This window comes from Camelus bactrianus, chromosome 14 (genome assembly GCF_048773025.1).
Source record: "Camelus bactrianus isolate YW-2024 breed Bactrian camel chromosome 14, ASM4877302v1, whole genome shotgun sequence".
Lineage (NCBI taxonomy): Eukaryota > Metazoa > Chordata > Mammalia > Artiodactyla > Camelidae > Camelus > Camelus bactrianus.
The window spans coordinates 33,278,821-33,300,675 of record NC_133552.1 but is presented as its reverse complement, the minus strand read 5'-3'; positions in this window follow the sequence as shown (position 1 = coordinate 33,300,675).

The following is a 21,855-nucleotide window of genomic DNA, read 5'->3' as shown; positions in this document are numbered from 1 at the left end:
CTCAAAGCTGAGGTTGTCGAGAGACTTTCGTTCAACTAGCACAAATGGATCTGATTGCAGGGGAAACTATTACTCTGGATTCTCAGTCTGTTTCCTAGTGCTGGTTTGAATTTCCTGCAGTTTTGACTGTAAAACCGAGTTGGAGATTGTGCCTCACCATATATATGTATGGAGTGTACTTTTCAATTGAAAAGAACTTTGTATTCCCAACAAGATAGGTGAAGTACGGCTTTCACACACACTTATCTCTCAGAACTGAGCATGTGGAGAGACGATCGTTCATATAGCAGAAAGGGAATTGTTTGGAGGAGAAATTTTTACTCTGGTTCTCAGTTTGTTTCCTAGTGCCTCTTTGAATTTCCTCCAGTTTTCACTGTAAAATCGAGTTGGAGCTTGTGCCTCCCCATATATATGTATGGAGTGTAGTTTGCAACTGAAAAAAACTTTGTGTTCCCTACAAGCTAGGGGAACGACGGCTTACTCACACACTTATCTCTCAGAACTGAGCACGTGTAGAGACATTCGTTCATCTAGCACAAATTGAACGCATTGCAGTTGAAACTTTTATTCTGTTTTCTCAGTCCGTTTCCTAGTGCCTGTTTGAATTTCCTGCAATTTTGAGTGTAAAATCGAGTTGGAGCTTGTGCCTCCCCATATATATGTATGGAGTATAGTTTCCACTTGAAAAGAAACTTTGTGTTCCCAACAACCTAGTTGAAGGAAGGCTTTCACACACAGTTATCTCTCAGAAATTAGCATTTAGAGAGACGTTCGTTCATCTCACACAAATAGAACGGGTTGCAGGACAAACTTTTACTGTGGTTTCTCAGTCTGTTTCCTAGTGCCGGTTTGAATTTCCTGCAGGTTTCACTGTAAAACTGAGGTGGAGATTGTGCCTCCCCTTATGTATGTATGAAGAATAGTTTGCAACTGAAAGAATCTTTTTGTTCCCAAAAAGCTAGTTGAAGGATTGCTTCACACACACTTATCTCTGAACTGAGCATGTGAAGTTAAGTTCTTTCATCTAGCACAAAGGGAACGGGTTGCAGGAGAAATTTTAACTCTGATTTCTCAGTCTGTTTCCTTTTCCCGGTTTGAAGTTCCTGCAGTTTTCACTGTAAAACCGATTTGGAGCTTGTGCTTCCCCATATATAATATGGAGTGTAGTTTGCAACTGAAACGAAACTATGTGTTCGCAACAAGCTAGGTGAAGGACGGCATTCACACACACTTATCACTCAGAACTGAGCATATGGAGAGACGTACGTTCATCTAGCAAAAAGGGAATGGTTTGTAGGAGAAACTTTTTCTCTGGATTTTCAGTCTGTTTCTTACTGCTGGATTGAAGTTCCTGCATTTTTTACTGTAAAACCGAGTTGGAGCTTGGGCCTCCACATATATATGTATGGATTGTAGATTGCAACTGAAAAAAAACTTTGTGTTAGCAACAATCTATGTGAAGGACGGCTTTCACACACACTTATCTCTCAGAACTGAGCATGTGGAGAGACGTTCGTTCAACTAGCACAAAGGGTACTGTTTGCAGGTGAAACTTATGCTCTGAATTCTCAGTCAATTTCCTAATGCCGGTTTGAAATTCCTGATGTTTTCACTGTAAAACGGAGTTGGAGATTGTGCCTAACCATATATATGTATGGAGAGTGTATTTTGCAACTGTAAAGAAACATTTTGTTTCCAACAAGATTGTTGAAGGACGGTTTTTATTCACACTTACCTTTCAGAACTGAGCATGTGGAGAGACGTTCATTTATCTAGCACAAATTGAAAGGGTTGCAGATCAAACTTTTACTCTGTTTTCTCAGTCTGTTTCCTAATTCCGTTTTGACGTTCCTGCAGTTTTCACTGTAAAACCGAGTTGGAGCTTGGGCCTCCACATATATATTTATGGAATGTAGCTTGCAACTGAAAAGAAACTTTGTGTTCCCAACAAGCTAGGTGAAGGACGGCTTTCACACACACTTATCTCTCAGATCTGGGCATGCGGAGAGACGTTCGTTCATCGAGCACAAATGGAAAGGTTTGCAGGTGAAACTTTTACTCTGGATTTCAGTCAGTTTCCTAATGCCAGAGAGAAGTTCCCACAGTTTTCACGGTAAAAGCGAGTTGGAGCTTGGGCCTCCACATATATATTTATGGAATGTAGCTTGCAACTGAAAAGAAACTTTGTGTTCCCAACAAGCTAGGTGAAGGACGGCTTTCACACACACTTATCTCTCAGATCTGGGCATGCGGAGAGACGTTCGTTCATCGAGCACAAATGGAACGGTTTGCAGGTGAAACTTTTACTCTGGATTTCAGTCAGTTTCCTAATGCCAGAGAGAAGTTCCCACAGTTTTCACGGTAAAAGCTAGTTGGAGCTTGGGCCTCCCAAATATATATATGGAGTGTAGTTTGCAACTGAAAAGAAACTTTGTGTACTCAACAAGCTTGTTGAAAGTCGTCTTTCACCCTGATTTATCTCTCAAAGCTGAGCTTGTCAAGAGACTTTCGTTCAACTAGCACAAAGGGAACGGGTTGCAGGGGAAAATTTTACTCTGGATTCTCAGTCTGTTTCCTAGTGCCGGTTTGAATTTCCTGCAATTTTGACTGTAAAACCGAGTTGGAGATTGTGCCTCCCCATATATATGTATGGAGTGTACTTTTCAATTGAAAAGAACTTTGTATTCCCAACAAGATTGGTGAAGTACGGCTTTCACACACACTTATCTCTCAGAACTGAGCATGTGGAGAGACAATCGTTCATGTAGCAAAAAGGGAACTGTTTTCAGGAGAAACATTTACTCTCGTTTCTCTGTCTGTTTCTACTGACGTTTTGTAGTTCCTGAGTTTTCACTGTAAAACCGAGTTGGAGCTTGTGCCTCCGCATATTAATGTATGGATTATAGTTTGCAATCAAAAAGAAAAATTGTGTTCCCAACAATCTAGGTGAAGGACGGTTTCCAAACACACATATCTCTCAGAACTTAGCATGTGGAATGACGTTCGTTCATCTAGCACAAAGGGAACGGTTTGCAGGAGAAATTTTTACTCTTGTATCTCAGTCTGCTTCCAAATGCCAGTTTTAATTTCGTGCAGTTTTCACCTTAAAAACGAGTTGGAGCTTGGGCCTACCAATATATATGTATGGAGTGTAGTTTGCAACTGAAAAGAATCTTTGTGTTCCCAACAAGCTAGGGGAAAGACGGCTTTCACACACACTTATCTCTCAGAACTGAGCATGTGTAGAGACGTTCGTTCATCTAGTACAAATTGAACACGTTGAAGTGGAAACTTTTATTCAGCTTTCTCAGTCCGTTTCCTAGTGCAGGTTTTAAAATCCTGCAGTTTTCACTGTAAAACCGAGTTGGAGATTGTTACTCCCCTTATATATGTATGGATTATAGTTTGCAAATGAAAAGAAACTTTGTGTTCCATACAAGATAGGTGAAGGACGGCTTTCACACACACTTATCTTTGAGAAGTGACCATGTGGAGAGACGTTCGTTCATGTAGCACAAAGGGAATGGGTTGCAGGAGAAAATTTTTACTCTGGTTTCTCAGTCTGTTTCCTACTGCCGTTTTGACGTTCCTGCAGGTTTCACTGTAAAACCGAGATGGAGCTTCTGTCTTCCTATATATAAGTATGGAATGTAGTTTTCAACTGAAAAGAAACTTTGTTTTCCCAAACAAGCTAGGTGGAGGACGGCTTTCACACACACTTATCTCTCAGAACAGAGCATGTGGAGAGACGTTCTTTCATCGAGCACAAAAGGGAAGGTTTGCAGGGGAAATTTTACTCTGACTTCTCAGTCAGTTTCCTAATGCCGTTTTGATTATCCTGCAGTTTTCACTGTAAAAACGATTTGGAGCTTGGGGCTCCCCATATATATCTTTTGAGTGTAGTTTGCAACTGAAAAGAAACTTTGTGTTCGCAACAAGCTAGGTGAAGGACGGCTTTCACACTCACTTACCTCTCATATCTGAGCACGTGTAGAGAATTTCGTTCATCGAGCACAAAGGGAAAGTTTTGCGGGGAAACTTTTACTCTAGTTTCTCAGTGTGTTTCCTAGTGCCGGTTTGAAATTACTGCAGGTTTCACTGTAAAATCGAGTTGGAGATTGTGCCTCCCCATATATATTTATGGAGTGTAGTTTGCAATTGAAAAGAAATTTTGTGTTCCCAACAAGCTAGGTGATGGACGGTTGCACTCACTTATATCTCAGAAATGAGCATGTGAAGAGACGTTTGTTCATGTAGCACAAAGGGAACGGGGTTGCTGGTGAAACTTTTACTCTGGTTTCTCAGTCTGTTTCCCAATTTCGGTTTGAAGTTCCTGCAGTAGTCACTGTAAAACCGAGATGGAGCTTCTGTCTTCCTATATATAAGTATGGAAATTAGTTTTCAACTGAAAAGAATCTTTGTGTTCCCAAAAAGCTAGTTCAAGGATTGCTTTCACACACACTTATCTCTCAGAACTGAGCATGTGAAGTTAAGTTCTTTCATCTAGCACAAAGTGAAAGGGTTGCAGGAGAAATTTAACTCTGGTTTCTCAGTCTGTTTCCTTTTGCCGTTTTGAAGTTCCTGCAGTTTTCACTGTAAAACCGATTTGGAGCTTGTGCTTCCCCATATATAATATGGAGTGTAGTTTGCAACTCAAACGAAACTTTGTGTTCGCAACAAGCTAGGTGAAGGACGGCATTCACACACACTTTTCTCTCAGAACTGAGCATGTGCAGAGACTTTGGTTCAACTACCACAAAAGGTACGGTTTGCAGGTGAATCTTATGCTCTGGTTTCTCAGTCAGTTTCCTAATGCTGGATTGAAATTCCTGAAGTTTTCACTGTAAAACCGAGTAGGATATTGTGCCTCCCCATATATATGTATGGAGTGTAGTTTGCAACTGTAAAGAAACTTTGTGTTCCCAACAAGCTTTTTGAAGGTCGGTTTTCACTCACACTTACCTTTCAGAAATGAGCATGTGGAGAGACATTTGTTTATCTAGCACAAATTGAAAGGGTTGCAGGTCAAACTTTTACTCTGTTTTCTCAGTCTGTTTCCTAATTCCGTTTTGACATTCCTGCAGTTTTCACTGTAAAACCGAGTTGGAGCTTGGCCCTCCACATATATATGTATGGAAGGTAGTTTGCAACTGAAAAGAAACTTTGTGTTCCCAACAAGTTAGGTGAAGGACGGCTTACACACACACTTATCTCTCAGATCTGAGCATGCGGAAAGACGCTCGTTCATCGAGCAGAAATGGAACGGTTTGCAGGGGAAACTTGTACTCTGGATTTCAGTCAGTTTCCTAATGCCAGAGAGAAGTTCCCACAGTTTTCACGGTTAAAGCGATTCGGAGCTTGGGCCTCCCAAATATATATATGGAATGTAGTTTGCAACTGAAAAGAAACTTTGTGTTCTCAACAAGCATGGTGAAGGACGGCTTTAACACACACTTATCTCTCAGAACTGAGCATGTGGAGAGAAGTTCGTTCATCTAGCACAAATGGAATGGTTTGCAGGAGAAATTTTTACTCTGGTTTCTCAGTCTGCTTCCTTTTGCCGGTTTGAAGTTCCTGCAGTTTTCACTCTAAAACCGATTTGGAGCTTGTGCATCCCCATATATATGTATGGAGTGTAGTTTGCAACTTTAAATAAACTTTTTGTTCCCAAAAACTAGTTGAAGGACGGCTTTCACACACACATTCCTTTCAGAACTTTTCATGTGGAGAGACGTTCGTTCATCTAGCACAATTTGAACGGGTTGCAGGGGAAACTTATACTCTGGTTTCTCAGTCTATTTCCTAGTGCAGTTTTGAAGTTCCTGCAGTTTTCACTGTGAAACCGAGTTGGAGATTGTGCCTCACATATATATGTATGGAGTGTACATTTCAACTGAAAAAAAGTTTGTGTTCACAACAAGGCTAGTTGAAGACGGCTTTCACACACTTATCATTAAGAACTGAGGATGTGGAAAAATGTTCGTTCATGTAGCGCAAAGGAAATGTTTGCAGGAGAAACATTTACTCAGGTTTCTCAGTCTGTTTCCTAGTGCCGGTTTGAAGTTCCTGAGTTTTCAACGTTAAACCGAGTTGGAGCTTGTGCCTCCCCATATATATGTAAGGAGTGTAGTTTGCAACATTAAAGAAAATTTGTATATCCAGCATGCTAGGTGAAGGACGGCTTTCACATACACTAATTTCTCAGAACTGAGCATGTGGAGAGCCGTTCGTTCATTTAGCAAAAAGGGAACGGGTTGTAGGAGAAATTTTTACCCTTGTTTCTCAGTCTGTTTAGTAGTGCCGGTTTGATTTTCCTGCAGATTTCACTATAAAACCGAGTTGGAGATTGTGCCTCCCGTATATATGTATGGAATGTATTTTCAACTGAAAACATACCTGTGTTCCCAACAAGATAGGTGAAGGACGACTTTCAAACACACTTATCTCTCAGAATTGAGCATGTGGAGAGACGTTCGTTCATGTAGCAAAAGGGGAACGGGTTACAGGGGAAACTATTATTTTGGTTTCTCAGTCTGTTTCCAACTGCCGATTTGAAATTCCTGAGTTTTCACTGTAAAACCGAGTTTGAACTTGTACCTCCATTTATATATGTATGGAGTGTAGTTTGCAACCTAAAAGAAACTTTGTGTTCCCAACAAGCTAGGTGAAGGACGGCTTTCACACACAGTTATCTCTCAGAACTGAGCATTTGGAGAGACGTTCGTTCATCTAGCACAAAGAGAACGGTTTACAGGGGTAACTGTTACTCTGGTTTCTCAGTCTGTTTCCGAGTGCCGGTTTGAAGTTACTGCAGTTTTCACTGTAAAACCGAATTGGAGCTTGTGCCCCCCATATGTATGTATGACGAATAGTTTGCAACTTAAAAGAAACTTTTTGTTCCCAAAAAGCTAGTTGAAGGATTGCTTTCACACACACTTATCTCTCAGAACTAAGCATGTGGGTATACGTTCTTTCATCTAGCTCAAAGAGAACGGGTTGCAGGAGCAACTTTTGCTCTGGTTTATCTGTCACTTTCCTAATGCCGGTTTGAAGTTCCTGCAATTTTCACTGTTAAAACGTTGTGGAGTTTATGCCTCCCCATATACATATATGGAGTGTAATTAGCAGCCTAAAAGATACTTTGTGGTACAAAGAAGCTAGGTGAAGGACGGCTTTCACACACACTTATCTCTCAGAGCTGATCATGTGGAGAGACTTTCGTTCATTTAGCAAAAAGGGAACGGTGGCAGGAGAAATTTTTACTTTGGTTTCTCAGTCTGTTTCCTACTACCGATTTGAAGTTCCTGCAGTTTTCACTGTAATATCGAGTTGCAGCTTGTGCCTCTCCATATATATTTATGGACTGTAGTTTGCAACTGAAAAGAAACTTTGTGTTCCCATAAAGATAGGTGAAGGACGGCATTCACACACACTTATCTCTGAAAACTTAGCATGTGGTGAGACGTTCGTTCATCTAGCACAATGTGAACGGGTTGCAGGGGAAAATTTTACTCTGGTTTCTCAGTCTGTTTCCTAGTGCTGGTTTGAATTTCCTGCGGATTTCACTGTAAAACAGAGTTGGAGCTTGTGCCTCCCCATATATATATATGGAGTGTAGTTTGCAACTGAAAATATACTATATGTTCCCAACAAGCTAGTTGAAGTAAGGCTTTCATACACACTTATCTCTCAGGACTGAGCATGTGGAGAGACTTTCGTTCATCTAGCACAAAATGAAAGTGATGCAAGGACACTGTTTCTCTTGTTTCTCAGTCTATTTACTAGTGCAGGTTTTAAGTTCCTGCAGTTTTCACTGTAAAATCGAGTTGGAGCTTGTGCCTCTTTATAAATATTTATGGAGTGTAGATTGCAACTGAAAAAAATCTTTTTGTTCCCAACAAGCTAGATGAAAGGCAGCTTTCACACACACTTATCTTTCAGAACTGAGCATGTGGAGAGAAGTTCGTTCATCAAGCACAAAGGGAACTTGTTGCAGTAGAAACTATTTCTCTGGTTTCTCAGTCTGTTTCCTAATGCCGTTTTGAAGTTCCTGAATTTTTAGAGTAAAATCGATTTGGAGCTTGTGCCTCACCATGTATATATAAGGATTGCAGTTAGCAACCTAAAAGAAACTTTGTGTTCCCAAAAAGCTAAGTGAAGGACGGCTTTCACACACACTTATCTCTCAGAACTGAGCATGTGGAGAGACATTCGTTCATTTAGCACTAATTGAACGGGTTGCAGGGGAAACTTATACTCTGATTTCTGTCACTTTCTTAATGCCGCTTTGAAATTCCTGCATTTTTTACTGTAAAACCAAGTTGGAGCTTGTGCAACACCATATATATGTAAGGAGTGTAGTATGCAACTGAAAAGAAACTTTGTGTTCGCAACAAGCAAGGTGAAGGACGGCTTTAACACACACATATCTCTCAGAACTGAGCATGTGGAGAGACGTTCGTTCATCTAGCACAATGGGAACCAGTTGCAGGTGAAACTTATACTCTGATTTCTCAGTCACTTTCCTAATGCCGGTTTGAAATTCCTGCATTTTTCACAGTAAAACCGAGTTGGAGCTTGTGCCTCACCATATATACATATGGAGTGTCGATTGCAACTAAAAACATACTTTGTTTTCGCAACAAGCTAGGTGAAGGATGGCTATCACACACATTTCTCTCTCATAACAGAGCCTGTGGAGAGACGTTCGTTCACCTAACACAAATGGAACGGGATGCAGGAGAAACTATTACTCTGGTTTCTCAGTCTGTTTCCTAGTGCCGGGTTGAAGTTCCTGAAGTTTTCACTGTAAAATCGAGTTGGAGATTGTGCCTCCCATATATATGTATGGAATGTAATTTGCAACTGTAAAGAAACTTTGTGTTTCCAACAAGCTAATTGAAGGACAGCTTTCACTCACACTTACGTTTCAGAACTGAGCATATGGAGAGACGTTCATTTATCTAGCAGAAATTGAAATATTTGCAGGTGAAACTTTTTCTCTGGTTTCTCAGTCTGTTTCCTAATTCCGGTTTGAACTTCCTGCAATTTTCACTGTAAAACCGAGTTGGAACTTGGGCCCCCCATATATATGCATGCAGTGTAGTTTGCAACAGAAAAGAAACTTTGTGTTCCCAACAAGAAATGTGAAGGACGGATATCACACACACTTACATCTCAGAACTGAGCATGTGGAGAGACGTTAGTTCATCTAGCACAAAGGGAAAGGTCTGCAGGGGAAACTATTTCTCTGATTTCTCAGTATGTTTCCTACTTCCGATTTGAAGTTGCTGAGTTTTCAATGTAAAACCGCTTAGGAGCTCGTGCCTCTTTATATATATGTATGGAGTGTAGTTAGCAACCTAAAAGAATCTTTGTGTTCCCAACAAGCTAGTTGAAGGAAGGCTTTCACACACACTTATCTCTCAGAACTGAGCATTTGGAGAGACGTTCGTTCATCTAACACAAAAAGAACGAGTTGCAGGAGAAATTTTTACCCTGGTTTCTCAGTCTGTTTAGTAGTGCCGGTTTGAAGTTCCTGCAGTTTTCACTGTAAAACTGAGATGGAAGTTGTGCCTCCCCATATAAATGTATGGAGTGTAGTTTGCAACTGAAAAGAAACTTTGTGTTCCCAACAAGCTAGTTGAAGTAAGGCTTTCACACACACTTATCTCTCAGGACTGAGCCTGTGGAGAGACGTTCGTTCATCTATCACAATTTGAACGTGTTGCAAGGGACACTTTTTCTCTTGTTTCTCAGACTGTTCCCTAGTGCCGGTTTGAAGTTCCTGCAGTTTTCACTGTAAAACCGAGATGGAGCTTGTGCCTTCCTATATATATATATGCAATGTAGTTTGTAACTGAAAAGAAACTTTGTGTTCCCAACAAGCTAGGTAAATAACGGCTTTCACACAGACATCTCTCAGTTCTGAACATGTGGAGAGACATTCGTTGATCAAGCACAAAAAGAAACGGTTGCAGGGGAAACTAATACTTTGGGTTCTCAGTCGGTTTAATACTGCCGATTTGAAGTTCCTGTAGTTTTCACTGTAAAACCGAGTTGGAGCTTGTGCCTCCATATATATATGTATGGATTGTAGTTTGCAACCTAAAAGAAACTTTGTGTTCCCAACTAGCTAGGTGAAGGACGGCTTTCACACACAGTTATCTCTCAGAAGAGAGCATTTGGAGATATGTTCGTTCATCTAGCACAAAGAGAACGGGTTGCAGGAGAAACTTTTCCTCTGGTTTCTCAGTCTGTTTCCTAGTGCCGATTTGAAGTTCCTGCAGTTTTCACTGTAAAACCCAGATGGAGCTAGCGCCTTCCTATATAAATGTGTGGAATGTAGTTTGCAATTGAAAAGAACTTTGTGTTAACAAAACCTAGTTTAAGGCCGGCTTTCACACACAAATTTCTCTCAGAACAGAGCATGTGCAGGGATGTTCGTTCATCGAGCACAAAGGAATGGTTTTCAGGAGAAAATTTACTCTGGTTTCTCAGTCATTTTCCTAATGCCGGTTTGAAGTTCCTGCATTTTTCACTATAAAACCGAGGTGGAGAAGGTGTCTCCTAATATGTATGTATTAAGTATAGTTTGCAACTGAAAGAACCTTTTTGTTCCCAAAATCTAGTTGAAGGACGTCTTTCACACACACTTATCTCTCAGAAATGAGCATTTGGAGAGACGTTCGTTCATCTAGCACAAAGAGAGCGGGTTGCAGTAGAAACTTTTACTCTGTTTTCTCAGTCTTTTTCCTAGTGCTGGTTTGAAGTTCCTGCAGTTTTCATTGTAAAACCGAGATGGAGTTTGTGCCTTCCTATATATATATTTGTAATGTAGTTTGCAACTGAAAAGAAACTTTGTGTTCCCAACAAACTAGGTGAAAGACGGCTTTCACACACACATCTCTAAAATCTGAGCATGTGGAGAGACGTTCATTGATCAAGCACAAATAGAACAGGTTGCAGTGGAAGCTAACACTTTGGGTTCTCTGTCGGTTTAATACTGCCGATTTGAAGTTCCTGTAGTTTTCACTGTAAAACCGAGTTGGAGCCTGTTCCTCCATATATATATGTATGGAGTGTAGTTTGCAACCTTAAAGAAACTTGGTGTTCCCAACAAGATAGGTGAAGGACGGTTTTCACACACACATATCTCTCAGAACTCAGCATGTGGAGAGACGATCGTTCATTAGCTCAAAGTGATCTATTTGCAGGAGAAATTTTTCTGTGGTTTCTCATTCTGTTTCTTACTGCTGGATTGAAGTTCCTTCATTTTTCACTGTAAAACCGTGTTGGAGCTTTTGCCTCACAATATATATGTATGGAGTGTAGTTTGCAATTGCAAAGAAACATTGAGATCCCAACAAGCTGGATGAAGTACGGCTTTCACACACAATTATCTCTCAGAAATGAGCATGTGGAGAGACGATCGTTCATCTAGCACAAAGGGAACGGATGCAGCACAAATTTTTACTCTGGTATCTCAGTCTGTTTCCTAGTCCCGGTTTGAATTTCCTGCAGTTTTCTCTGTAAAACCGAGTTGGAGCTTGTGCTTCCCCATATATATGTATGTAGTGTAGTTTGCAACTGAAAAGAAACATTGAGTTGCCAACAAGCTAGGTGAAGTTCGGCTTTCACACACACTTATCTCTCAGAACTCAGCATGTGGAGGGACGTTCGTTAAACTAGCTCAAATGGAACGGGAGGCAGGAGAAACTTTTACTCTGTTTTCTCCGTCTGTTTCCTAGTGCCGGTTTGAAGTTCCTGCCGTTTACATTATAAACCCGAGATTCAGCTTGTTCCTTCCTATATATTTTTATGGATGCAGTTTGCAACTGGAAAGAAACATTTTATTCCCAACAAGCTGGTTGAATGACGGCTTTCACACACACTTATCTCTCAGAACTGAGCATGTGGATAGACGTTCTTTCATCGAGCAAAAGGGGAACAGTTTGCTGGGGAAACTTTTACTCTGGTTTCTCAGTCAGTTTCCTAATGCCGGTTTGAAGGTCCTGCAATTTTCACTGTAAAACAGGGTTGGAGCTACGGCCTCACCATATATATGTTTGGAGTGTAGTTTGGAATTGTAAAGAAACTTTGTGTTCGCAACAAGCAAGGTGAAGGATGGCTTTCACACACACTTATCTCTCAGAACTGAGCATGTGGAGAGACGTTCTTTCATCTAGCACAAAGGAAACGGGTTGCAGGGGAAACTTTTTTTTGGTTTCTCACTCTGTATCCTACTGCCGATTTGAAGTTCCTGCAGATTTCACAGTAAGACCGAGTTGCAGCTTCTGCCACCCCATATATATTTATGGAGTGTAGTTTGCAACTGAAAAGAAAATTTGTGTTCCCAAAAAGATAGGTGAAGTTCGGCTTTCACACACACTTATCTCTCAGAACTGAGCATGTGGTGAGACGTTCGTTCATCTAGAACAAAGTGAACCGGTTCAGGGGAAACTTTTAATCTGGTTTCTCAGTCTGTTTCCTTGTACCGTTTTGAAATTCATGCAGTTTTCAATGTAAATCGAAGTTGGAGCTTGTGCATCCCTATATATATGTATTGAGTGTAGATTGCAACTGAAAATAAACTTTGTATTCCCAACAAGCTAGTTGAAGTAAGGCTTTCACACACACTTACCTCTCAGGACTGAGCATGTGGAGAGACGTTTGTTCATCTGGCACAAAGTGAACGTGATGCAAGGGACACTTTTTCTCTTGTTTCTCAGACTGTTTCCTAGTGCCGGTTTGAAGTTCCTGCAGTTTTCATTGTAAAACCGAGATGGAGCTTGCGCCTTCCTATATATATGTATGGAAAGTAGTTGGCAACTGAAAAGAAACTTTGTGTTCAAAAAACCTAGTTTAAGGACGGCTTTCACACACACTTATCTTTCAGAAATGAGCATGTGGAGAGACGTTCGTTCATCTAGCACAAAATGTGAGGGTTTCAGGAGAAACTTTTACTCTGGTTTCTCAGTTTGTTTCCTAGTGCCGGGTTGAAGTTCCTGCAGTTTTAACTGTAAAAGTTAGTTGGAGCTTGTGCTTCACCTTATATATGTATGGATAGTACTAACAACCTAAAAGATACTTTGTGTTCCAAAGAAGCTAGGTGAAGCAGGGCTTTCACACACACTTATCTCTCAGAACTGAGCATGTGGAGAGACTTTTGTTCATCTATCATCAAGGGAACGGGTTGCAGGAGAAATTTTTACTCTTTTTTCTCAGTCTGTTTCTTAATACCTGATTGAAGTACCTAAGTTTTCACTGTAAAATCGAGTTGGAACTTGTACCTCCATATATATGTGTATGGAGTGTTGTTTGCAACCTAAAGAAACTTTGTGTTCCCAACTAGCTAGTTGAAAGACAGCTTTCACTCACAGTTATCTCTCAGAACAGAGCATTTGGAGAGACTTTTGTTCATGTTACACAAAGAGAACGGGTTGCAGGAGAAACTTTTACTCTGGTTTTTCAGTCTGTTTTCTTGTGCCGGTTTGAAGTTCCTGCATTTTTCACTATATAACCGAGGTGAAGATGGTGCCTCCCAATATATATGTATGAAGAATAGTTTGCAAATGAAAGAACCTTTTTGTTCCCAAAAAGCTAGTTGAAGGATTGCTTTCACACACATTTATCTCTCAGAACTGAGCATGTGGAGAGACTTTCTTCCATCTAGCACAAAGAGAACGGTTTGCAGGAGAAACTTTTACTCTGGTTTCTCTGTCAGTTTCCTAATGCCGGTTTGAAGTTCCAGGAATTTTCACAGTTAAACCGTATTGGAGCTTGTGCCTCCCCATATACATATATGGAGTGTAATTAGCAACCTAAAAGATACTTTGTGTTACAAACAACCTAGGTGAAGGACGGCTTTCACACACACTTATCTCTCAGAAACGAGCATGTGGAGAGACCTTCGTTCATCTAGCACATATGGAACGGTGGCAGGAGAAATTTTTACTTTGGTTTCTCCGTCTGTTTCCTACCGCCGATTTGAAGTTCCTGCAGTTTTCACTGTAAAATCGAGTTGCAGCTTTTACCTCTCCATATATATTTATGGATTGTAGTTTCCAACAGAAAAGAGATTTTGTGTTCCCAACAAGAAATATGAAGGACGGCTATCGCACACACTTATCTCTCAGAACTGAGCATGTGGAGAGACGTTCGTTCATCTAGCACAAAGGGAACGGTTTGCAGGGAAATTTTTACTCTGGTTCCTCTGTCTGTTTCCTAGTGCCGGTTTGAAGTTCCTGCAGTTTTCACTGTAAAACCGAGTTGGAGCTTGTGCCTCCCCATATATATGTATGGAGTGGAGTTGGCAACTGAAAAGAAACTTTGTGTTCCCAACAAGCTAGGTGAAGGATGGCTTTCACACTCACTTATCTCTCTGAGCTGAGCATGTGGAGAGACGTTCGTTCATCTAGCACAAAGGGAAAGGGTTGGAGGGAGACTATTACTCTGGTTTCTCAGTCTGTTCCCTACTGCCTATTTGAAATTCCTGAGTTTTCACTTTAAAACCTAGTTGGAGCTTGTGCTTCCCCATATATATATATGGAGTGTAGTTTGCAATCTTAAAGAAACTTTGTGTTCCCAACAAGCTAGGTGAAGGACGGCTTTCACTCACACTTATCTCTAAGAACTGAGCATGTGTAGAGACGTTCATTCATCTAGCACAAAGGGAAAGGCTTGGAGTAGAAACTTTTACGCTTGTTTCTCAGTCTGTTTCCTAGTGCCAGTTTGAAGTTCGTTCAGTTTTCACTATTAAACCCAGAGGGAGTTTGTACCTCCCCTTATATATGTATGGAGTGTTGTTTGCAAATGAAAAGAATTTTGTGTTCCCAACAAGCTAGGTTAAGTACGGCTTTCACACACACTTATCTCTCAGAACTGAGCATGTGGAGACACGTTCTTTCATCGAGCAAAAAGTGAACATGTTCCAGGAGAAACATTTAATCTGCTTACTCATTCTGTTTCCGAGAGCCGATTTGGTGTTCCTGCAGTTTTCACTGTAAAAGCGACTTGTAGCTTCTAACGCCCCATATACATGTATGAATTGTAGTTTGCCACCTAAAAGAAACTTAGATTTCCCAAGCAGCTAGGTGAAGTTCGGCTTTCACACACACTTATCTCTCAGAACTGAGCATGTGGAGAGACGTTCATTCATTTAGGCACAAAAGGAACTGTTTGCAGGAGAAAATTTTACTCTGGTTTCTCAGTATGTTTCCTAGTGCCGGTTTGAAGTTCCTGCAGTTTTCACTGTAAAAACGAGTTGGAGCTGTGCCCCCACATATGTATGTATGGATTGTAGTTGGCAACTGAAAAGAAACTTCGTGTTCCCAACAAGTTAGGTGAAGGACGGCTTCACAAACAATTATCTCTCAGAACTGAGCATGTGGAGAGACGTTCCTTCATCTAGCACCATGTGAACGAGTTGCAGGGTTAACTTTTACTCTGATTTCTCAGTCTGTTTCCTAGTGCCAGTTTATAAGTTCCTGCATTTTTCACTGTAAAACCGAGATGGAGCTTGCGCCTTCCTATATATATGTATGGAATGTAGTTTGCAACTGAAAAGAAACTTTGTGTTCACAAAACCTAGTTTAAGGCCGGCTTTCACACACAATTTTCTCTCAGAACTGAGCATGTGGAGGGACGTTCGTTCATCGAGCACAAGGGAACGGTTTTCAGGAAAAACTTTTACTCTGGTTTCTCAGTCTGTTTCCTAATGCCGGTTTGAAGTTCCTGCAGTTTTCACTGTAAAACCGCGTAGGAGGTTGTGCCTCTATATATATATACATGGACTGTAGTTTGCAACCTAAAAGAAACTTTGTGTTCCCAACCAGCTAGGTAAAGGACGGCTTTCACACACACATATCTCTCAGAACTGAGCATTTGGAGAGACGTTTGTTCATCTAGCACAAAGAGAGCGGGTTGCAGGAGAAATTTTACTCTAGTTTCTCAGTCTGTTTCCTAGTGGCAGTTTATAAGTTCCTGCATTTTTCACTGTAAAACGGAGATGGAGCTCGCGCCTTCCTATATATATGTATGGGATGTATTTGGTAACTGAAAAGAAACTTTGTGTTCACAAAACCTAGTTTAAGGATGGCTTTCACACACACTTATCTCTCAGAACTGAGCATTTGGAAAGACGTTCGTTCATCTAGCACAAATAGAGTGGGTTGCAGTAGAAACTTTTATTCTGTTTTCTCAGTCTTTTTCCTAGTGCCGGTTTGAAGGTCCTGCAATTTTCACTGTAAAACCGAGTTGGAGCTTGTGCCCCCCATATATATTTTTGGAGTGAAGTTTGCAATGGAAAAGAAACATTGAGTTCCCAACAAGCTATGTGAAGGACAGCTTTCACTCACAGTTATCTCTCAGAAATGAGCAAGTGGAGAGACGTTCGTTCATCTAGCTCAAATGGATCGGGATGCATGAGAAACTTTTCCACTAGTTTCTCAGTCAGTTTCCTAATGCCGGTTTGAAGTTCCTGCAGTTTTCACTGTTAAAACGTGTTGGAGCTTGTGCCTCCCAATATACATATATGGAGTGTAATTAGCAACCTAGAAGATACTTTGTGTTCCAAAGATGGTAGGTGTAGGACGGCTTTCACACACACTTATCTCTCAGAAATGAGCATGTGGAGAGACTTTCGTTCATCTAGCACAAAATGAGCGGGTTTCAGGTGAAACTTTTACTCTGGTTTCTCAGTTTGTTTCCTAGTGCCGGGTTGAAGTTCCTGCAGTTTTATCTGTAAAAGTGAGTTGCAGCTTGTGCCTCACCTTATATATGTATGGATACTACTAACAACCTAAAAGATACTTTGTGTTCCAAAGAAGCTAGGTGAAGCAGGGCTTTCACACACACTTATCTCTCAGATCTGAGCATTTGGAGAGACTTTCGTTCATCTATCATCAAGGGAACAGGTTGCAGGAGAAATTTTTACTCTTTTTTCTCAGTCTGTTTCATAATGCCGGATTGAAGTTTCTAAGTTTTCACTGTAAAACCGAGTTGGAGCTTGTACCTCCATATATATATGTATGGCGTGTTGTTTGCAACCTAAAGAAACTTTGTGTTCCCAACTAGCTAGTTGAAGGACAGCTTTCACTCACAGTTATCTCTCAGAAAAGAGCATTTGGAGAGAATTTCGTTCATGTTGCACAAAGAGAACGGGTTGCAGGAGAAACTTTTACTCTGGTTTCTCAGTCTGTTTCCTAATGCCGGTTTGAAGTTCCAGCAATTTTCACAGTTAAACCGTATTGGAGCTTGTGTCTCCCCATATACATATATGGAGTGTAATTAGCAACCTAAAAGATACTTTGTGTTACAAACAAGCTAGGTGAAGGAAGGCTTTCACACACACTTATCTCTCAGAAACGAGCATGTGGAGAGACATTCGTTCAACTAGCACAAAGGGAACGGGTTGCAGGAGAAACTTTTACTCTGTTATCTCAGTCTGTTTCCTAGTGCCAGTTTGAAATTCCTGCAGTTTTCACTGTAAAACCGAGTTGGAGCTTGTGCCTCCCCATATATATGTATGTTATGTAGTTTGCAATGGAAAAGAATCATTGATTTCCCAACAAGCTATGTGAAGGACGGCTTTCACTCACAGTTATCTCTCAGAAATGAGCAAGTGGAAAGACGTTCGTTCATCTAGCACAAAGGGAACGGTTTGCAGGGAAATTTTTACTCTGGTTTCTCAGTCAGTTTCCTAATGACGGTTTGAAGTTCCTGCAGTTTTCACTGTTAAACCGTGTTTGAGACTGTGCCTCCCCTTATACATATATGGAGTGTAATTAGCAACCTAAAAGATACTTTGTGTTCCAAAGAAGGTAGGTCAAGGACGGCTTTCACACAGACTTATCTCTCAGAACTGAGCATGTGGAGAGTCGTTCGTTCATCTAGTACAAAATGAACGGTTGCAGGAGAAATTTTTACTCTGGTTTCTCAGACTGTTTCCTAGTCCAGTATGAATTTCCTGCAGTTTTCTCTGTAAAACAGATTTGGAGCTTGTGCCTCCCCATGTATATGTATGGAGTGTAGTTTGCAACTGAAAAGAAACATTGAGTTCCCAACAAGCTAGGGGAAGGGCGGCTTTCACACACACTAATCTCTCAGAAATGAGCATGTGGAGGGACGTTCGTTAATCTAGCTCAAATGGAACGGGTTGCAGGAGAAACTTTTACTCTTGTTTCTCAGTCTGTTTCCTAGTGCCAGTTTGAAGTTCCTGCTGTTTTCACTGTAAACCCGAGATTCAGCTTGTGCCTTCCTATATATTTTTATGGATGTAGTTTGCAACTGAAAAGAAACATTGTATTCCCAACAAGCTGGGTGAAGGACCGCTTTGTCACACAATTTTCTCTCAGAACAGAGCATTTGGAGAGACCTTCATTCATCGAGCAAAAGGGGAAAGGTTTGCTGGAGAAACTTTTACTCTGGTTTCTCAGTCAGTTTCCTAATGCCGAATTGAATTACTTGCAGTTTTCACTGTAAAACAAGGTTGGAACTTGGGCCTCCCCATATATATGTATGGAGTGTAGTTGGCAACTGAAAAGAAACTTTGTGTTCGCAACAAGCAAGGTGAAGTATGACTTTCACACACACTTATCTCTGAGAACTGAGCATGTGGAGAGACGTTATTTCATCTAGCACAAAATGAACGGGTTGCAGGGGAAACTTTTTCTTTGGTTTCTCAGTCTTTTTCCTACTGCCAATTTGAATTTCCTGCAGTTTTCACTGTAAAACCGAGTTGGAGCTTGTGCCTCCCCATATAGATTTATGGAATGTAGTTTGCAACTGAAAAGAAACTTTGTGTTCCCAACAAGCTAGGCGAAAGACGGCTTTCACACAGAAATCTCTCAGATCTGAGCATGTGGAGAGACGTTCGTTGATCAAGCACAAATAGAAACGGTTGCACGGGAAACTAATACTTTGGGTTCTCAGTCGGTTTAATACTGCCGATTTGAAGTTCCTGTAGTTTTCACTGTAAAACCGAGTTGGAGCTTGTGGCTCCATATATATATGTATGGAGTGTAGTTTGCAACCTAAAAGAAACTTTGTGTTCCCAACTAGCTAGGTGAAGGATGGCTTTCACACACAGTTATCTCTCAAATTTGAGCATTTGGAGATACGTTCATTCATCTAGCACAAAGAGAACGGGTTGAAGGAGAAACTTTTACTCTGGTTTCTCAGTCTGTTTCCTAGTGCCAGTTTGAATTACCAGCATTTTTCACTGTAAAACCGAGTTGGAGATGTTGCCTCCCCATATGTATGTATGAAGAATAGTTTGCAACTGAAAGAACCTTTTTGTTCCCAAACAGCTAGTTGAAGGATTGCTTTCACACACACTTATATCTCACAACTGAGCATGTGGAGGGACGTTCGTTAATATAGCTCAAATGGAATGGGAGGCAGGATATACTTTTACTCTGGTTTCTCAGTCTGTTTCATACTGCCGATTTGAATTTCCTGCAGATTTCACTGTAAAATCGAAATGCAGCTTGTGTCTCTCCATATATATTTATGGATTGTAGTTTGCAACAGAAAAGGGATTTTGTGTTCCCAACAAGAAATGTGAAGGTCGGCTATCACACCCACTTATCTCTCAGAACTGAGCGTGTGGAGAGACGTTCGTTCATCTAGCAAAATGGGAACGGGTTGCAGGAGAAATTTTTACTCTGGTTCCTCTGTCTGTATCCTAGTGCCGGTTTGAATTTCCTGCCGTTTTCACTGTAAAACCGAGTTGGAGCTTGTGCCTTCCCATATATATGTATGGACTGTAATTTGCCACTGAAAATAAACTTTGTGTTTCCAACAAGCTAGGTGAAGGACGGCTTTCACACTCACTTATCTCTCTGAGCTGAGCATGTGGAGAGACGTTCGTTCAACTAGCACAAAGGGAACGGGTTGCAGGAGAAACTTTTACTCTGTTATCTCAGTCTGTTTCCTAGTGCCGGTTTGAAGTTCTTGCAGTTTTCACTGTAAAACCGAGTTGGAGCTTGTGCCTCCCCATATATATGTATGTTATGTAGTTTGCAATGGAAAAGAATCATTGATTTCCCAACAAGCTATGTGAAGGACGGCTTTCACTCACAGTTATCTCTCAGAAATGAGCAAGTGGAAAGACGTTCGTTCATCTAGCTCAAATGGAACGGGATGCATGAGAAACTTTTACACTGGTTTCTCAGTCAGTTTCCTAATGACGGTTTGAAGTTCCTGCAGTTTTCACTGTTAAACCGTGTTTGAGATTGTGCCTCCCCATATACATATATGGAGTGTAATTAGCAACCTAAAAGATACTTTGTGTTCCAAAGAAGGTAGGTCAAGGACGGCTTTCACAAAGACTTATCTCTCAGAACTGAGCATGTGGAGAGACGTTCGTTCATCTAGTACAAAATGAACGGATGCAGGAGAAATTTTTACTCCTGTTTCTCAGACTGTTTCCTAGTCCAGTATGAATTTCCTGCAGTTTTCTCTGTAAAACAGATTTGGAGCTTGTGCCTCCCCATGTATATGTATGGAGTGTAGTTTGCAACTGAAAAGAAACATTGAGTTCCCAACAAGCTAGGGGAAGGGCGGCTTTCACACACACTTATCTCTTAGAAATGAGCATGTGGAGGGACGTTCGTTAATCTAGCTCAAATGGAACGGGTTGCAGGAGAAACTTTTACTCTTGTTTCTCAGTCTGTTTCCTAGTGCCAGTTTGAAGTTCCTGCTGTTTTCACTGTAAACCCGAGATTCAGCTTGTGCCTTCCTATATATTTTTATGGATGTAGTTTGCAACTGAAAAGAAACATTGTATTCCCAACAAGCTGGGTGAAGGACCGCTTTGACACACAGTTATCTCTCAGAACAGAGCATTTGGAGAGACCTTCATTCATCGAGCAAAAGGGGAAAGGTTTGCTGGGGAAACTTTTACTTTGGTTTCTCAGTCTGTTTCCTACTGCCGATTTGAATTTCCTGCAGTTTTCACTGTAAAACCGAGTTGGAGCTTGTGCCTCCCCATATAGATTTATGGAGTGTAGTTTGCAACTGAAAAGAAACTTTGTGTTCCCAACAAGCTAGTTGAAGTATGACTTTCACACACACTTATTTCTCAGGACTGAGCATGTGGAGAGACGTTCGTTCATCTAGCACAAATTGAACGTGTAGCAAGGGACACTTTTTCACTTGTTTCTCAGACTGTTTCCTAGTGCCGGTTTGAAGTTCCTGCAGTTTTCACTGTAAAAACGAGATGGAACTTGTGCCTTCCTATATATATATATAGAATGTAGTTTGCAACTGAAAAGAAACTTTGTGTTCCCAACAAGCTAGGCGAATGACGGCTTTCACACAGACATCTCTCAGATCTGAGCATGTGGAGAGACGTTCGTTGATCAAGCACAAATAGAAACGGTTGCACGGGAAACTAATACTTTGGGTTCTCAGTCGGTTTAATACTGCCGATTTGAAGTTCCTGTAGTTTTCACTGTAAAACCGAGTTGGAGCTTGTGCCTCCATATATATATGTATGGAGTGTAGTTTGCAACCTAAAAGAAACTTTGTGTTCCCAACTAGCTAGGTGAAGGACGGCTTTCACACACAGTTATCTCTCAAAATTGAGCATTTGGAGATACGTTCGTTCATCTAGCACAAAGAGAACGGGTTGCAGGAGAAACTTTTACTCTGGTTTCTCAGTCTGTTTCCTAGTGCCGGTTTGAATTACCTGCAGTTTTCACTGTAAAACAAGGTTGGAACTTGGGCCTCCCCATATATATGTATGGAGTGTAGTCGGCAACTGAAAAGAAACTTTGTGTTCGCAACAAGCAAGGTGAAGGATGACTTTCACACACACTTATCTCTGAGAACTGAGCATGTGGATAGACG